Here is a 19,014-nt window from a genome sequence, read left to right as displayed (position 1 = left end):
ATCCTTCTCAGTTTTGTCCATAAAGTCTATGACCTTATGACATTCTAGAGAAGCTTTCAGGTTCCCTTTAGTCTTGGTGACCTTTGAGGTTTCTTTTGGCCTCTTTTTATTTCTTTTTTTGCTTCCATGACCCAATCATGCCTTGGCAGATAATTTCATGAATTATGGTGAATAAAGAACCATTCTATTATGGTCAACTTTCTGAGAATGTCTCTCTGTAGGGAGTTAGGCTGATGGCATATACACAGCTACCTCATCACTGACCTTGCAACTTTCCAGTTTGCTCAGATATTCCAGAACTTATGTTTTGTTTGAATAAATTTTGAAATCTCTGAGTTCTCTCCAGGATTTATGGTGACATTAAAGGAGGATGCAAATGGATATATTGAATCTTCTTGAGGATCTCGAAGGTAATTAGTAAAAAGAACCTGATTTCTAGTCCTGACTCTGCTTCTTAATCATCATGTGATCTTGGAAATGTCTTCTCTTTTCTTTAGTTTAAAGGCCAGATTCTTGTCAGGCACGTATAATGGAGAAAGGGAAGAGATTAGTGCACACAATTGATTCAAGTTGGCTTTCTTTAATTAAAAAAAAAAATCTTGCTCAAAATTAAAGATCTGTGACTCATTGCATATTACACTTTATAGGTAGGTACACCTGTATAGACTGTGACTCTTTAAGGTTTTAGAAGACAGTGATCAAACATTGCTGTGGTTCTCTCTCTTTCTCTGTCTCTATCTCTCTCTCCTATTGTATTTATCATGTCCATATATTTATTTGTCTTTCTTTTTCTGTCTTCTATCTCTTTCTATCCATTTATCTATCCATCTATCTATCTATCTCTCTATCTATCTCTCTATCTCTCTCTCTATCTCTCTCTCTATCTATCTATCTAATATGGTGACCATCTCTCTACTTACTATGCAGTCTCTCCTTATTAGGTTATGCATTGAGTAGAGGACTAGGTCTGGAGTCAGATATGTTCTAGCTTATCAATCTTTCCAAGTCACACGACCTCAGCTTGCCTCAGTTTCCTAACCTGTAAAATGGGGATAATAGCAGCACCAATCTCTCATGGTTGTTGTGAGAATCAAAGGTGATACTTTAGCACATAGTAGGGGCTCTATAAATGTTTCCCCCATCTTAGTCAAGCTGGTTTAACTTAACCTGTTTTCAAAGACTTTTCAGCATGGTAATAACACAATAACAATTCAAATTTTTTTCTTATCACTTTCAGATTTTCAGAGCATTCTATGCTAATTCTTGCTATAATCCTGTAAATAAAATACTATATTCTTACCACCATTTGTAAGTGGAAAAGACTCAGAGAATCTAAATGATCTCCTCAAGGTCACATAGATTGGGAATACTAAATCATGGAAGGCAATGAACACAGAACTCTTTCTAGTAAACCCAAGTCATCAGGCCTTTCCCAGCCTCTGTTCTGTCTTTATAACCATTGAGAGCCCATTTTCCTATTAAGCATCTGGAGACTGCCTGACTAATCTTCCTATAACATGGTTTACAACCTGTCTTTTTTTCTTCTTTATAGCTTTTCATGGCTCTTCAGAGATGTAAAGAGATGAGTCAAAATAGGTCAGGACCCAGAGGAAGAAGATTTGGATTCCCAGGCTAGATGTCTGGGCTTGGTTTGACACTTCTAAGAATAATTCTAGAAAAGTGAAACAAATTTAGGGGCCAGGAGGCTTTGGGCTGGTATTTAGGGATCAGGGCAGGTTTATAAAGTGTTTTTTTTTTTTTTTTTTTTTTTCCAAGCTCATTTTTTAGATGAGGAAACTGAGTCCAAGAGGACTAAATTTTTTTTAGCTAAATAAGTATCAGGCTATATTTGAACTCATAAAAATGAATCTTTCTGACTCTAGATCTGGCACTCTCTTCACTGCATGATCTAGCTGCAAGGTAAAATGCTGAGAGTCAAAGACGATGTTTCTCTGTTATTTTTTTCTTTTTCATTATGACTTTATTCTGAACAAGAACAACAATATTTCTATATACAAAGAAGATTAAAAAAGATCATACACACAATCACAAACTTCTATTATATGCTACTTTTGTTTTAAAGTGTAGAAAAATTGAACACATTAATTTCCCAGAGGTCCTGATTGTACATATTTCTGTGAACTGTTTTATACCTCCCCACCATGTGCAAGGGGTGTGTGTATTGTTTTGTCCATGTAAGTTGTGTGTTCTCATTAAAATGTTTCATTAATCCTCTTTTCTTTTCTTTTTTTGGGTCAGCACAATTAAAAAAGGCAATGTGACAAGGAAAAAGGACAAAGAAAACACTGAATCCAGAGCCGGGAAGATCTGAGTTTAAATTTTATTTCAAACGTTTACTAGGTGTGTGGCAGGGGCAAGTCACTTACTTAATCTTTGTCTCCCTCAGTTTGGCAACTGAAAGACAAAGACAAATAATAATGGCACGTAATTCCTGAGGCTGTTGTGAAGATCAAATAAGTTAATATTTATAAAATGCTTAGCACAGTGGTTGGTACATAGTGGGCACATAACAATTTCTTGATACTTCCTTCTATTAGCCCTTCTTCTCTTCCCCAATTTTTCCCCTATCCAAAGGTAGGGGAAATTTCCTTCTGACAAATAAATAAAACCAATATACACATTAGTCATGTTTCTTCCTTCTCCTCTCATCTTTGCTCTCTCTGGTCAGGAGGTTGGAAGCACATTTAATCATAGGACATTGGAAACCATAGTTCTTATTGTAGTGTTCAGAGTTCTTATATATTTCAAGGTTGTTTTTCACCACAATGTTATAGTCATTGGACAAGTTGTTCCCCTAATTCTTCTCCCTACTGTGTCTCAGGTCATCTTTTCACATATCTTGGAATCCTTTATTTTTGCTATTTTTTATGAGTCAATGGTAGTCCTTTACATTTTATAAATCATATTTTGTTCTATTATTCCCCTACTGAAAGGCACTCCCTTTTGTTTGCCATTCTTATTACAATAAAAAATTTAAGTTAACAAAAAGGTAAGGATATTTTGTATATATTGGTACTTTCTTTAATCTCTTTGAAGTATAGGAAAAGCAGTAACAATAAAGCAGTATATACATTTAGTTATTTTGGGGGGATCGTGAGTTCCCAGAATGGCTGGATCAGCATACTGCATTACCAACAACACTTTTGTGGGGTTCTTGTTTGGTTTTCTGGAGGTCTCTGGGGCAGCCTTCTTTTCATGGGAGTAATCACCAAGAGAATAGCCAGGTGTTAAAGTGCAAAGTCCAAATTCTTTATTGTCTCCTTGCCTGGGGCCTGGGTGCTAACCTTTCAAGAAAGCTAGGCTTTCTTGAGAGCCTTTCAGACAGCTTTGGTCTCTGTGCTGGAAGAGCGACATGGTGGTGTGAGATGAAGTGAATGAATCTGTCTGAGTCCCAGGGCTTGTGCTTCAGCCTCAGCTACCACAAAGGTGGACAATGGAATGAATCTGGCTGAGTTTGGCCCAATTTATATGCTATATTCCAATTACATTATCATAGGTGTGAATCTTGTAGAATAGATGTCAATCTTGGGGAACTATATTAAGTACTAAATACATTTACTGAACTAGAGAACTATTAATCACCATGCTAAACTAGATAACCATTGTCTTATTAATTCCACTTACTACCTTTTAAGAATCCTTGTTTCAAGTACAAGAGTTCTGGCCCATAACACACTTTAGTGCCTCTGCCATTTTCTTTTTTCTAATCTTTGACAGTCTGTTAAGTATAAAATAGAACTTATGAATTGTTTTAATTTGAATTTTTAAGTTATAAGTAATATGAAACATATTTTCAAATATGTTTCTCATATAGTTTCTTTTCAAATAGTTATCAGTATCTTGATTTCTTTCAAATATTTCCTTTTCATATCACTTGATCATTAATCCTTCTTATATATTTGAATTAGTTTCTTATATATCATAGAGATCAGATTTTATCAGGGAAAAAAATCATTGCAGTGAATCTCCTTCAGTTAACTATTTTCCTTTTCATTTCAACTGAATTGTTTTTGCTCATACAAAAGCTTGTCAATTATATGTTGATTTTATGTCCTCTGATTTTCCTCATTTCTTGTTTGATTGAGAACATTTTTCTACCTAGAATCATGAAAACCTTTTCTTTCCCTTTTCTATGTCTGTATGATAAGACCTTTCATATCTAGGTCATATATTCATTTGGAACTTATTGAGGTATATGGTCTAAGATGTTGATTTAACCTTCCCTCCTATTTGCTTAGCGGTTTTTAACAAACAGTCTTTACTCAAATAGTTGGGAGCTTTAGCTTTTTTGAATGCTATGCCACAAATGTTGATTTTCATTTGGCTCTTATTCACCTCATCTGTTTCACTGATCAACTTTTCTAATTTTTAATCAGTTCCAAATAGTTTTGCTGATTACAGTATTGTAGTATACCTTGAGGACTGACTATTACTATATCTCTTCCTTTGATTTCTCCTCCCCCCACCCCATTATATCTTTGGAGAAGTAAAATCTTTTCCCCTCTTTCCTTCAGGCAAATTGTGTTATTATTATTTTTCTAGCCCTGCAAAATAACCCTTTTGTAGTTTGATATAGCACTGCATAAGTAAATTAATTAAGGTATTATTGTCATATTTTGTTATATTACCACTGACAAAACATGAGACATGAATATTTTTTAAATTTGGGGTCTATTTTTATTCTATAAAGTATGTTTTAGAGTTGCTTTTGGATATTTCCTATGTGGCTTTATATGTGAATTCTCAAATATTTCATACATTTAAATTTGAATGAAACTCCTCTTTCTGTACCTCCTATTTAAGTTGGGCTGTGAATAAACACAAAGTGTCATCTATATGGTTTTTTTTAATATTTTGTTATTTTGCTGGGGTAATTGTTTCAATTAATTTTAGTTTAATCTCTAAGTTTCTCAAAGTAGAATATCACATTGTTTTAAAAAAGCTATAATTTTGTATTTGCTTTGTCTATTAATAGCTCCTCAATCTATTTTTCTTTATTATTGCCATAGATAAAATTTCTGGAATTAAACAAAATAATAGAAACTGATATTGGATGTTATTTCTTCATATATGATTTTATTGAAAAGATTTTTGGTGTATCTTAATAATATATAATTCTGGTACTTGGTTTTAATTAGGTACTATCTACCATATGAGAAAAGGTTTATTTATACATATGTTTTAAATCATTTTCCCCAATAAAAGGAATTCTGTATTGTATATTTTTCTTCTCAATCTATTAACATAATTATGAATTTTTTAAACTGATATTGTCTATTATTTCTGTACTTTTCCTAATAAACTTCTTTCATTTCTGTTATTAATATTTCTAAATTGTTTCATATGTATATATACACATAATGTATAATATATAAGTATACATATACAATGTAATATATATGTAATGCATGTGATACATATAAACATGTATGTTGTGCATATATACATATACATAATACAATGCAAGTGTTGATTTCCTAATATTTTATTCAATATTTCTCATCAACATTTATTAAATAAATGATTTGTGGTTTTGATCTCTATTTTGCCTCTCCCCTGTCTAAAGCCATATTTGTATCATGGAAAGAATTTATTTATTTTTTATTTATTTTTTTTAATTAAATAACTTTTTATTGACAGAACCTATGCCAGGGTAATTTTTTACAACATTATTCCTTGCACTCACTTCTGTTCTGATTTTTCCCCTCCCTCCCTCCACCCTCTCCCCAAAGATAGCAAGCAGTCCTATACATGTTAAATAGATTACAGTAGATCTTGGATACAATATATGTGTGCACAACCGAACAGTTTTCTTGTTGCTCAGGGAGAATTGGATTTAGAAGGTATAAATAACCTGGGAAGAACAAAAATGCAAGCAGTTTACATTCATTTCCTAGTGTTCTTTCTTTGGGTAGCTGCTTCTGTCCATCCTTGATCAATTGAAACTAAGTTAAATCTTGTCTTTGTTGAAGAAATCCACTTCCATCAGAATACATCCTCATACAGTATCGCTGTTGAGGTATATAATGATTTCCTGGTTCTGCTCATTTCGCTCAGCATCAGTTCAAGTAAGTCTCGCCAATTCTCTCTATATTCGTCCTGCTGGTCATTTCTTACAGAACAATAATATTCCATAGCATTCATATACCACAATTTACTCAACCATTCTCCAATTGATGGGCATTCATTCATTTTCCAGCTTCTGGCCACTACAAACAGGGCTGCCACAAACATTTTGGCACATACAGATCCCTTTCCCTTTTTTAGTATCTCTTTGGGGTATAAGCCCAGTAGAGACACTGCTGGATCAAAGGGTATGCACAGTTTGATAACTTTTTGGGCATAGTTCCAAATTGCTCTCCAGAATGGCTGGATGTATCATGAAAAGAATTTAGGAGGATCATTTATTTTCCTGTTTTTTCCCCAAAGTTCATGTATATTTTAATTAATTGTTCTTTGAGGTTTTGATAGAATTCACCTGTTGATGAATTCTGTCTTAAGTTTTTCTTCCCTTGGAAAATTAATTTATGAATTTTTCAATTTCTTTTTATGAGGTTTTTATTTTAAAATTTCCATTTACTATTCTAATAGTATGATCATGTTATTTTTATAATAATCAATTTCATTTAAATTATTTTATTTTGGATATAAGTGGACATAATTTCTGATAATCATTATTCTCTTATTTATTGTGTACTCTTTTCATTTTTTGATATGGAAAATTTGATATTCTTGTCTTTTAAAAATAATGCCCCCAAATACCTTTTAAGTCAATAAAATTTTTTCACTTGTGTACCTCTCTTTGATTTTCATATTTTCTCTTTTGTTGGTTTTGTAGCTTTTTTATTTTTCTGCATTTTATTTTTTAATTTATTTTATGTAAAATTTATAGATTCTTTTTCTTTTTATGTTGATAAAATAACTTAGCTATATAAACTTTTCCCTAAGAAATATTTTGGCTACATTAAAAATTTCCCCCATATTTTTTATTGTAAATTCTGATAATTTTTTTTCCTTATAACATTTTTTGAATCACTATTTCTTTAAGGGAAATTACTTAGTCCTCATCTAATTCTAAATTAGATATTCAGAAGAATATTCAAATTATATTTATCAATAGTTTTCTTGTTATTTATTGTTAACAGTAAAGAATATGTTCAAAGTTTCTGCCAACCTATGTTGCACATTCTGCTGTCTCCACCATGCCACCTGTTCTCTGGATGTCATCCTTCTCTTCTACCCATTGAAATTTTGAATTCTGACTGTGAAACCTTTGACTATGATAGAGTTGACTTCCACCCTCATCTCCATTCTTTTGCCAATGATCAGACTTGATCTCCTCACTATGCAGTTATATGTATATGTGTATAAATAAATATATATATATATATATATATATATATATATATATATATATATATATCTTCCCTCATCTCTTTATAACACTCCTTTTTGGAATTTATTCTCTATCAATCTTTCTCCTTTAGAATATAAGCTTCATGGAATCAGAGACTACCATTATTTCTTGGATTTGTATCAGTAGCCTGCAACATAGTAGAACCCCAAAAAAGGCCATAATTAATGCTCCCCCTCTCTCATTGGGCATTAAGCTCAAGAATATGATCAATTTTTATAAAGGTGACTCATATAAATATATGCATATCTTTCCTATTTCTAGAAATAAATAATAGCTAACTTTCTAAAATTTTATTTTGACTTTTAACTTCTTTCTTGTTTATATTTTTGTTTGATTTGTTCACATCTAAAAGAGGCATGTTGAATTACCCAATTTTTATAGTTTGGCCATTTCTTTCTATAATTTGATTTCCCCCCTTTATGTTCTTAGATGTTGTACTATTCAGTCAGGATATAAAACACAGATAATTATTCATTACGGTGCCTTTAAACTTAATATAGATTTTTTGGTTACCTCTTTTAGCCATATCTATTTTGCTATTTCCTTGTCTGAGTTAATGTTTGCATAATTTGTATGATATTTTCTTTGAGTTAACTTGAACAATACTGAATTCTGTTCAGATTCCCAATTATTTTTTTTTGTGATTCTGTGATTAAAATGTGTCTTACAAATAACATATTGTTTAATTAATTGAAATACCTTTCTAAGCTATTTTCTTTTTTCATTTGGTGGGTGACTGTAATGGGCTGAGGCTTGAGTTGATGCACTGAGGTCCCAAGCACATGAGGCTAAATAGTAATTGGACTATATTCTATTAATATACACGCTTGGATAAAGAATGGCCCCCGCCCACTCTCTGAGCAAGTCCTGATGTGTTGTATAGGAAATGATGATTTTGGTGGGTGGAGGAGAGAGATTGGGCCTGGGTTCTACTCTGGTGGTGCTGGTCTCGTGGCTTCTGGTCTAGCTAACTTCTTGACTCAGCTGCACACATTGCGATTGCTGATTGTCTCCCACCTCTGAACTTTCTTCACTGAGAATAAAGATTGATGATTTTCCCCTAACCTGAATTCCTGACTCCGGCTGATTTTAAAATACGTGGTCATCATCTGACTATGCCATTCTTGTTCACTGTTAGGATTATAAATTTTGTATTCTTTTTCATAATACACCCATATACTTTTTGTTACTTTGCCCTTTATCCATCTTTTTGTATCTTGCTCAGAAAAATAAATAATTTTAAATGACTAAATTAAAAAAAATAATTTTGGAGGAAACTGACCACATTTAAATAGCTATCAAAATGCTTTAAAAAAATAAATCCAAAGGCTGCAAAGTAAGAACCTTTAACATAACCCCTTTCAAAGTCTGAATTTTATGTACCTTTCTACATTTTTTCTTCTTTTCTGTGTTGATTTGCATTTTAAAATTTCTAATCATCTCTGTTTCTTTCAGCAGAAATGCTTTAAAGTTCACTATTTCACTAAAGATTAATTTTTCACATTAGATTATACTCAATTTAGAAAGGTTAAGTTTTTTCTTGATTTTAAGCCTTTATCTTTTGACTTTGAAAATATTGTGTTTCAAGATTTTCTTTCCTTTAAAGTAGTTGCTGAAAATTCTGATTGTGGTTCCTTAGTATTTGAATTAATTTTTTCTGGCTTCTTATAGTCCTTTTTCTTTCATAGTCACTATGGAAAGTGATTATATATTTCCTGGAGAGTTCATTGTAATTTTCTTCTCCAGGAGTGGATTCTTTACATTTCCCTTTATTCTCTAGAACTAAGTGATCATCATGATTTGTATTTATTATTTGTTGAATTATAGTGTTCAATGTGTTTTTATCATAGATTTAAGGGAGTTTAATGATTATTAATTATCTCTTCTTGATCTTTTTTTTTCTTTTTCCCATTCATTTATTTATTTTCCAGAAACACATGCATGGATAATTTTTCAACATTGACCCTTGCATAGCTTTATGTTTCAGATTTCCCTCCTCCTTTCTCCTCATATCCTCCCATAGATGGCAAACAATCCAATATATGCTATAAATGTTTAAATATATTTCAAATTCAATATGTGTAAATATATTTATATAATTCTCTTGTGGCACAAGAAAAATCAGATTAAATAGGAAAGAAAATGAGTAAGAAAGCAAAATGCAAGCAAACAACATCAAAAAGAGTGAAAATTTTATATTGTGATCCACAGTCAGTTCCCACAGTTCTCTCTCTGGGTATAGATGGGTCTCTTCATGACAAGATCATTGGAAATGGCATCAATCATCTCATTGTTCATCAGAACTGATTGTCATATAATATCGTTCCTTTGTACAATAATCTCCTGGTTCTGCTCATTTCACTTCACATCAGTTCATGAAGGTCTCTCCAGACCTCTCTAAAATCATCCTCCCCATCGTTTCTTATAGAACAATAATATCCCATAACATTTATATATCATAACATATTCAGGCATTCTCCAACTGATGGGCATCCACTCAGTTTCTTGCCCCTATGAAAAGGGTTGACACAAACATTTTTGTACTTGTGGGTCCCTTTCCCTCCTTTAAGATCTCTTTGGGATACAAGTTCAGTTGAAATACTGCTGGCTCAAAGTGTATGAACAGTTTGATAGCCCTTTAGGCATAGTTCCAAATTGCTCTCCAAAATAGCTATCCATTCACAGTTCCACCAACAATGTATTAGTGTCTCAGAACATGAGGGTTCCCATGTGGGAACATGACGGTTCCCACATATCCTCCAACATTTGTGATTATCTTTTTCTATCATCTTACCCAATCTCAGACATGTGTAGTGGTATCTCAGAGTTATCTTATTTTGCATTTCTTTGATCAATAGTGTTTTAAAGCGTCTTTTCATATGATTAGAAATGGTTTTAATTTCTTCATCTGAAAATTATCTGTTCATATCCTTTGACCATTTATTGATTGGAAAATAGCTTGAATTCTTATAAATTTGAGGCATTTCTCTATATGTTTTAGAAACAAGGCCTTTACCAGAACCCTTAAATATAAAAATGTTATCCCAATTTATTGCTTCTCTTCTAATTTTGTCTGTATTAGTTTTGTTTGTATAAAACCTTTTTAACTGGATATAACCAAAATTATCTATTTGGTTTTCAATTATGAATTCCAATTCTTCTTTACACACAAATTCCTTCCTTCCCCACAGATCTGAGAGATAAATTATTCTATGTTCTTCTAATTTATTTATAATATTGCTCTTTATGAATAAATCATGAACCCATTTCAACCTTATCTTGATATGTGGTGTTACATATGGGTCAATGTTACAATGGGTCAAGAAAGTATTCTTTCATACTAGTTAGCAATTTTCCCAGCACTTTTTGTCAAATAGTAAGTTCTTATCCCAAAAGCTGCGGTCTTTGAGTTTGTCAAATACTAGATTGCTAGAGTCATGGCTTATTTTTTCCTGTGATTTTCACCTATTGACTACTCTATGTCTTAGCCAGTACCAAATGGTTTTGATGATAAGTGCTTTATAATATAGTTTTAGGTCTGGCCAACTTAGTTGGCATTTTTTTTCATTAATTCTCTTGAAATGTTTGACCTTTTGTTCTTCTAGATAAACTTTGTTATTGTTTCTAGGTCTGTAAAATAATTTGTGTGGATATTGTTTTATAGTTCTGTTCATATAGTACTGAGTTTCTTGACAGATAGATTCCCAAATATTTTATATTATCAACAGTTATTTTGAATGGAATTTCTTTTTGTATAAATTGTTGCTGGATTTTGTTGTTAGTATAGAAGAATGCTGATGATTAATGTGGATTTATTTTGTATCCTGCACATTTGCTAAAGTTGTGAATTGTTTCTAGTAGTTTTTTAGTTGATTCTCTAGGGTTATCTATGTATAGCATCATATCATCTGCAAAGAGTGATAATTTGGTTTCTTCATTACCTACACTAATTCTGTTAATCTCTTTTTCTTCTCTTATTGAAAAACCTAACATTTCTAATATAATACTGAATAAACTTGAATTGATTTTTTTTCATTAGTTCCCTTGAAATTCTTGACCTTTTGTTCTTCCATATGAGTTTTTTGCGAGTCTGATTGGTATAGCACTAAATAAATAGATTAGTTTAGGTAGTACTGTCATCTTTATTATATTTGCTCTCCCTGTCCAAGCGCACTTAATATTTTTCCAATTAGTTAGATCTGACTTTATTTGTGTGGAAAGTGTTTTGTAGTTTTATTCATATAGTTCCTGACTTTCCTTTGGCAGATAGATTCCCAAATATTTTATACTATCAGTAGTTACTTTAAATGGAATTTCTCTAACTGTTGTATTTTGTTAATGATATATAAGAATGCTGATGACTTATGTGAGTTTATTTTGTATCCTGCAACTTTGCTAAAGGTGTGGATTATTTCTAATAGCTTTTTAGTAGAATCTCTGCGATTTTCTAAGTATATCATCATATCATCAGCAAAGAGTGATAATTTGGTTTCCTCATTACCTACTTTAGTTCCTTTAATCCTTTTTTCATCTCTTATTGCCAAAGCTAGCATTTCTAATACAATATTGAATAGTAATTGTGATAGTGGGCCACCTTGTTTCACTCCTGATCTTTTTTTTTTTAAACTTTTTTTTTTATTAGAGCTTTTTATTTACAAGATATATGCATAGGTAATTTTTCAGCATTGAAAGGTGCAAATCCTTTTGTTTAAACTTTTTCCCTCCTTCCCTCCACCCCTTCCCCCAGATGGCAGGTTGACCAATACATGTTAAATATGTTAAAGTATAAGTTAAATACAATATATGTAAACATGTCCAAACAGTTAATTTACTATATAAAAAGAGTTGGACTTTGAAATAGTGTACAATGAGCCTGTGAAGGAAATCAAAAATGTAGGTGGACAAAAATAGAGGGATTGGGAATTCTATATAGTGGTTCATAGTTATCTTCCAGAGATAACTCTCTGGGAGTAGCTGGTTAGTTTGTTACTGCTCCTTTAGAACTGATTTGGTTCATCTCATTGCTGAAGATGGCCAGATCCATCAGAATTGATCATCATATAGTTTTGTTGTTGAAGTATATAATGATCTTCTGGTCCTGCTCATTTCACTCAGCATCAGTTCATGTAAATCTCTTCAGACCTTTCTGAAATCATCCTGCTGGTCATTTCTTACAGAACAATAATATTCCATAATATTCATATACCACAATTTATTCAGCCATTTTCCAATTGATGGGCATCCACTTAATTTCTGGTTTCTGGCCACTACAAAGAGGGCTGCCACAAACATTCTTGCCATACAGGTCCCTTTCCCTTCTTTAAAATCTCTTTGGGATATGAGCCCAGTAGTAACACTGCTGGGTCAAAGGGTATTCACACTTTGATAACTTTTTGAGGATAGTTCCAAATTGCTCTCCAGAATGACTGGATGTATTCACAATTCCACCAACAATGTATCAGTGTCCCAGTTTTCCCACATCCCCTTCAGCATTCTGCATTATCTTTCCCTGTCATTCTAGCCAATTTGACAGGTGTGTTTCACTCCTGATCTTAATGGAAATGGTTTAGTTTATCCCCATTACATATGATGCTTGCTGATGGTTTTAAATACATGCTACTGATTATTTTAAGGAAAAGTGCATTCATTCCTATACTTTCAAGTGCTTTTAATAGGAATGGATGTTGGATTTTATCAAATGCTTTTTCTGCATCTATTGAGATGATCATATGTGTTTTGTTAATTTGATTATTGATATAGTCAATTATGCTAATAGTTTTCCTAATATGGAACCAGCCCTGTGATCCTGATATAAATGTGAGGTCATGGTATATTATCTGAGGGATGATTTTCTTTAATTTCTTTACTAATATTTTATTTAAGATTTTTGCATTAATATTCATTAGGGAAATTGCTCTAGAGTTTTCTTTCTCTGTTTTCATTCTACCTGGTTTAGGTATGAGTACCATGTCTGTGTCATAAAAGGAATTTGATAGGGCTCCTTCTTTTCCTATTTTTTCAAATAGTTTATATAATATTGGAATTAATCGTTCTTTAAATGTTTGGTAGAATTCACTTTTAAGTCATCTGGCCTTGGAGATTTTCTTAGGAAGTGGATTAATAGCTTGTTCTACTTCTCTTTCTAAAATGGGACTATTTAAATAATGTATTTTCTTTTCTGTTACCCTGGGCAGTCTATATTTTTGTAGATATTCCTCCATTTTCTTTAGATTATCAGATTTATTGGCATATAGCTGGGCAAAATAATTACTAATTATTGCTCTAATTTCCTTTTCAAAGGAAATTTCTCCCTTTTCATTTTTTAAGGCTAACAATTTGATTTTCAGTTTTCCTTTTTTAATCAAATTAACTAAAGGTTTATTTCTTTTGTTGTTTTTTTCATAAAATGAACTCTTAGTTTTATTTATTAATTCAATAGTTTTCTTATTTTTGATTTTATTATTTTTCCCTCTTATTTTCAGAATTTCAAATTTGGTATTTAATTTAGGATTTTTAATTTGCTCTTTTTCTATCTTTTTTAGTTGTAAGCCCAATTCATTGATCTTCTCTTTCTCTATTTTATGCAAGTAAGCATTTAGAGATATAAAATTTCCCCTAATAACAGCTTTGGCTGAATCCCACAATTTTTTAATTTGTTGTCTCATTGTCATTCTCTTGGATAAAGTTATTGATTGTTTCTGTTTTCTTGTTTCACCGATTCTTTCTTTAGGATTAGATTATTCAGTTTCCAATCAATTTTTGTTTTTTTTCCTGGCCTTTTATTGCATATGATTTTTATTGCATCATGATCTGAAAAAAAAAATTTGTCTTCCTGCATTTTGATTTTGAGGTTTTTAATACCCTAATAACATGGTCAATTTTTGTATAGGTTCCATGAACTTCTGAGAAAAAAGTAAACTCCTTTCTGTCTCTATTCAATTTTCTACAAAGATCTCTCATACCCAACTTTTCTAACATTTTGTTTATCTCCTTAACTTCTTTCTTATTTATTTTGTGATTTGGTTTATCTAATTCAGAAAGAGCAAGGTTGAGATCCTCCACTAGTATAATTTTGGTGTCTTTCTTCTTGTATCTCTCTTAACTTCTCTAGGAATTTGTATGCTATACTACTTGGTGTATGTATATACATATATATATATATATATATATATATATATATATGTATATGTATATGTATATCTATCTATCTATCTATCTATATATACTGCCTTATCTATGGCTTTAAATAAGATATAGTTTCCTTTCTTATCTCTTTTAATTAGATCTATCTTTGCTTTTACTTGATCTGAGACCAGTATTTCTACCCTTGCTTTTTTTGTACTTCACCTGAAGCATAATAGATTCTGCTTCAGTCATTTAGTTTAATTCTGTATATATCACTATGCTTTAAATATATTTCTTGTAAGCAATATATTGTAGGATTCTGGCTTTTAATCCAGTCTGATATCCACTTCTGTTTTATGGGAGAGTTCATCCCATTCACATTCACAGTTAAAATGACTAATTCTGTTTTCTTGCCATCTTGTTTACCTGAAGTTATGATTTTTTCTTTCCTTTCCCCATTTCCTCCTCCTTAGTATTTTGCTTCTGATTACCACCTCCCTTAAACAGCCATATCCTCTAGACCTCCCTTTTCTTAATTCTTTCCCCTACTACTTCTATTTTTCCTTCTGTTAGCCTTCCCCTTTCTTTTTCCCTTTTCCCTTCCAATTTCTTATAATGTAAGACAAGTTTCTCTGTGAAACCAAATGTGTCTGATATTTTTTCTTTGAGCCAAACCTGATGAGAGTAAGTCATACAGTGCTCATCTCCTTCCCTTCTTTCCCTCAATTATAATAGGTCTTTTTTGCCTCTTTATGAGATATAATTTCCCTTATTTTGTCTCCTTTTTCCTTTTTTTTTTTAGTACAATTCCCTTTATGCTTCTAGTTCATTTTTCATATTATCACAATAAAACCAAATCATATCCACACTCTTTAAGTATAACCAGAACAGAAATATAGTTCTCTTTATTTTTTTTATTATAGCTTTTTATTTACAAGTTATATGCATGGAAAATTTTACAGCATTGACAATTGCTAAACCTTTTGTTCCAAATTTTCCCCTCCTTCCCCCCATCCCTTCTCCCAGATGGCAGGTTGACCCATACATGTTAAACATGTTAAAGTATAAATTAAATACAATATAAGTATACATGTCCTAACAGTTATTTTGCTGTTAAAAAAGAATTGGACTTTGAAATAGTGTACTATTAGCCTGTGAAGGAAATCAAAAATGCAGGTGGACAAAAATATAAGGATTGGGAATTCTATGTAATGGTTCATAGTCATCTCCCAGAGTTCTTTCACTGGGTATAGCTGGTTCAATTCATTACTGCTCTATTGGAACTGATTTGGTTCGTCTCATTGCTGGAGATGGCCATGTCCATCAGAATTGATCATCATATACTATTGTTGTTGAAGTATATAATGATCTCCTGGCCCTGCTCATTTCACTCAGCATCAGTTCATGTAAGTCTCTCCAAGCCTTTCTGAAATCATCCTGCTGGTCATTTCTTACTGAACAATAATATTCCATAATATTCATATACCACAATTTATTCATGTCATGTGAAATAGTCATGTGAAAACTTGGGATAGATTCTCTAAATGTGTGCTTCTTGTTTCTTTTGAGGTACTTCAATTTTCCTTTGCTTATAGAGCACAGCATCTTTTCTGATGATGACACACACCATGCTAGATGGTTCTATGCCAAATTGGTTTCCAGAATGCTTAGATCATTTCACAACTCCACTAAAAATATATTTGTATCCCAGTTTTCCAACATCCCCTCTAACATATATCATTATCTTTTTTTTTTTTTTTTTATAATCTTAGCCAATCAGAGATGTGTGAAGTGGACCTCAGAGTTGTCTTACTTTGCATTTCTCTAATCAATAACTATTTAGAACATTTTTCATATGACTAGAAATGGCTTTAATTTTTTCATCTGAAAATTGTTTTTAATATCTTTTGACCACATATCAATTAAAGAATGGCTTATATTCTTATAAGTTTGAGTCAATTCTCTCTATATTTTAGAAATGAGACTTTTATCAGAAATCTTATATACTTTTTTTTTGTCACTTTTCTATTTTCCTTCTAATCTTGGTTGCATTGGTTTTGTTTGTACAAAAACTTTTTAATTTAATATAATCAAAATTATTCATTTTGCATTTCATAATGTTCTCTACTTTTTTCTTTAGCAACAAATTCTGTACTGCTCCACAAAAATTCCGAAGTTCTTAAGGGAGACCGTGAGAGTGTCTTTATATCACTTTTTCTGACCACCACGTAAGCACTTGCCCTGTGTGAGTTCTCCATAAAATTGTCTTTTTGGCAAGTGGATGTTTGACCTTCAAAGAACATGGCCAGAGTTGTGATCTTTGCTGTAGAGTTTGTATATTAAACAGTTTAGTTTGAGGAAGGACCTTACTATCTAGTATCTTATCCTGCCAGGTGATTCATTAGAATCTTCCTGATACAATTAAAATGGAAATAATTCAGTTTCTTGCCATGGTATACTGTTCAGGTTTCACAGACATAAAGCAATGAGGTCAGCACAGTGGCTTTGTAGACCTTCAATTTAGTATTCAGTCTAATAGCTCTTTTCTTTTACTTTCCTTTGGAGTCTCTCTAACACTAATGTAGCTGTGACAATGCTTCAATTTCCTTATAAATTTGTAAGTCCCTGGAAAGTATACTGTCAAGGTAAGTGAACTTATCCATAGCATTAAAAACTTTTCCATTTGTTGCAGCCAGTCATTTCATATATGGATGATACTTTGCTGGCTGGCAGAGCAAGCACATGTTTTCATGATATTAAATTATTAGGCCAAAATTAGCACAAACATCAGAGAATCAATCCATTCTTTGTTACATCTTATCTTTAGATCCATCAGCAAGCAAAAAACATGCACCACCACTCCCTCCACTTTAGTCTTGACTTGCCTTTTCAAACTGAAAAATTTACTATCAATATGGTAGCCAATTTTGATGCTGTATTTGTCATTATTGAAGACATTTAGCAAACTAATGAAACTGAAAACTGAATGATAACATTGACTGAATGTGACTGAAAACATTATGATAAAAAACATGGAAGCAAGCACAAAACCTTGTTTCATTCCACTGGTGATGGGAAAGTGCAAGACTGTGGTCTATTATCCAGAACCTGGGCAAGCATGTTGTCATGAAATAGACATGCAATATTAATGAACTCTGAGTAACCAAATTTTGAAATATTTTTTCATAAGTCCTCATGACTGACAGTATCAAAAGCTTTGGTCAGATCTACAAACATTGTGTACAGATCTCTGTTCTGCTTTTGGCATTTCTTCTGAAGTTGTCAGACAACCAACACTGTATTGACTATTTCTGAAACTACACTGACTCTCAGATCACCATCTTCCCGTTGAAGAATCAGACTACTAAGGAAGACTTTGGCAAAAATCTTGCCAGCAATGACTAAGAGAGAGACCTTTTTCCAGTGATTGTTATATCTGTTCCATTTTCCTTTATAGAACCAATGGAGACATCTTTGATCTCCTGAGAGATAACTTCCTCTTTCCACATGATCTGGACAATTTCTGCCTGCCTTTGTATGAGCAATGGACTTTCCCCTTTCTGTTTCCTTGTGAATCTCAAGTGGTATATAATAGCATTCAAAAATTTTTCAGCTTGAACTTCACTTGGGGAGGGATTGACTTCAACTTGAGATATATAATCAATGGCTTCAGAATTTATTGATAACGTTGTTGAGAGCAATATGGAAGTGTAGTTTGTTGAGAACACGATGGAAATATTTTGCCCATCTCTCTAGGATCATGTCCATATCACTAATCAATATAATTCCATTAGTACTGGTAGTTGAGATGCACCATGGGTCTTTGGTCCACTAATATCCTTTAGGGTATTATTAACATGTTTAGGATTGTTAATATCAGAATAAAGCTGAATTTCATCTGTCTTCCTACTGAGCCAAGAATCTTGCTTTTCTTTAAACTTTTCTTATAGTTTATTTTCTATGGAATTAAATATTGCCTTCTTAGAGATAGATGAAGTATCCTGCTGGTAAACCCTATGGAAATGAGGTAAAATCTCATTTTTCATTTAGAAGCTTCTAAATTTCCCTATAGTTTTTGTCAAACCAGTCTTGATATCTGTGAGTGTACTGAACCAGATGAGCAAATGCAGTGCTGTATGCCAAATCTCTGAAAGCTGCCCTCTCCATTTCTGCTCCACTGCTGACAAGTGTGTTGGCTCAACTTTTCCTTCAAGTTAGCAAAAAATCTGTTGCTACTTAGAGAAGTACTCTAATCTGTTGATATTAATTCTTTTGGTAGTCATTTTGCCTTGAGGCTACTGCTTTTGTTGAATGTGAAAATTTAATTTGGAGAGGATAAGTCTATGATCAGTCCAGCACTCTATACTACATTCTCTTCACTCTTACATTCTATCTCTTCTCCTTACAATTACATAGTTTATCAAATGTTGATGTTTGCTGTGAGAATACAT

Source organism: Sarcophilus harrisii, chromosome 1 (assembly GCF_902635505.1).
Source record: "Sarcophilus harrisii chromosome 1, mSarHar1.11, whole genome shotgun sequence".
In the NCBI taxonomy this organism is placed as follows: Eukaryota; Metazoa; Chordata; class Mammalia; order Dasyuromorphia; family Dasyuridae; genus Sarcophilus; species Sarcophilus harrisii.
Note: the sequence above shows the minus strand (reverse complement) of the source record.